Source organism: Mus pahari, chromosome 23 (assembly GCF_900095145.1).
Source record: "Mus pahari chromosome 23, PAHARI_EIJ_v1.1, whole genome shotgun sequence".
Taxonomy (NCBI): Eukaryota; Metazoa; Chordata; class Mammalia; order Rodentia; family Muridae; genus Mus; species Mus pahari.
This window is the reverse complement of record NC_034612.1, coordinates 9,256,683-9,257,982: the sequence shown is the minus strand read 5'-3', so window position 1 is coordinate 9,257,982 and position 1,300 is coordinate 9,256,683.

Genomic DNA, 1,300 nt, shown 5'->3' with positions numbered 1-1,300 from the left:
CTGGAACTCACTCTGTAGACCAGGCTGGCCTCGAACTCAGAAATCTGCCTGTCTCTGCCTCCCAAGTGCTGGGATTAAAGGCATGCGCCACCACTGCCTGGCGTGAACTTGCTTTCTGTGCTTCTAAAACTAAGGTCTTTTCTGGCTAAGGACAGATAGGGGTGGGTGGGTATTACCTGAAGCCCCTTGATTTGTGTCTGCCACTGCTCCATACGGTACAGCCTACAGACATACAGGAAAGCAAGCCCTTAGGTTAAAAACCTCTGCCAGCCATCACGACTTCTTTATGAGGTAAGAGGTATTGCAACCCCACCCCTTTTGACCCTTTGCCCCAGCATGTGTAATAGGTAGTTACTAGGCTCACAATCACAAGTCTGACTCAAGCTGTGTCTCATTTCCTGACCCCCATGAGGTGATGTGGGTTGGAGTGGCAGAGCAGAGGACTTACCTCTTAGATATGTATCTTACTCCTTCAAAAAGTCAACACTAGGGAATATTGCAGGTTCCACCTTAGGTCTGCTGTGATCTATCCATGTTTACTATAGTATGGAGGACTGGGTTAGTGGCTGAGTGTGTATTCTCCAGCATTGATACTTGGATATGTAAGTTCTAAGGTAGAATTTGATAATGCTTTAGTGGCATTCTTTTAAACAGCAACTTTTAGCCTGGGATATTTAGAACACTGTATGTCTAGAAATGTCCTCTCTCTACTCTCTCTAATCCAAGGTTGGTTGGTGAGTCCTGGCCACAACCCATTCTTAATACTCCCTCTCTTTAGAACAACTTGTCTTCTGTCTCTAGTTCTTCCACTCATTAAAAACCTTTGGCTATGAGGTTTGTCCAGAGGCACTTGCTTCAACCATGACCATTTCATTTCACATTCTAGCCTGCAGCTGTGGCTGCTGCCCAATACACAATGTACAGGCCAAGAACTGAACTAAGGCCAACCTCATCAAGGAAGAGAAGCTCAACCCACCCACAGACTTGCTAAGTGGTACTCACTCCCCACTCAGTCTGCTTGAACCATGTAGTACCCATGGAAGAGCAACTGGTATTATTCTCTTAAGCTCCTCCAGTAGCCAAATAGAAATGGTAAGGTGTTAAAAGATTTCTGAGATCCAGACAGTTATACAGAAACTTGAATTGAGACTTACTTGTGTCAGCTGCTTGCAACAAGACTTTGGTGAAGGTTTCAATGCCATGGCAAGATACTTGGATGCATGACCCTCTGAAGTGCCTGAGATGCTATAATACAGTTTAAGTTAAGCCTGGTTTTTGGGCAACAGTGCATCCTTGTAAT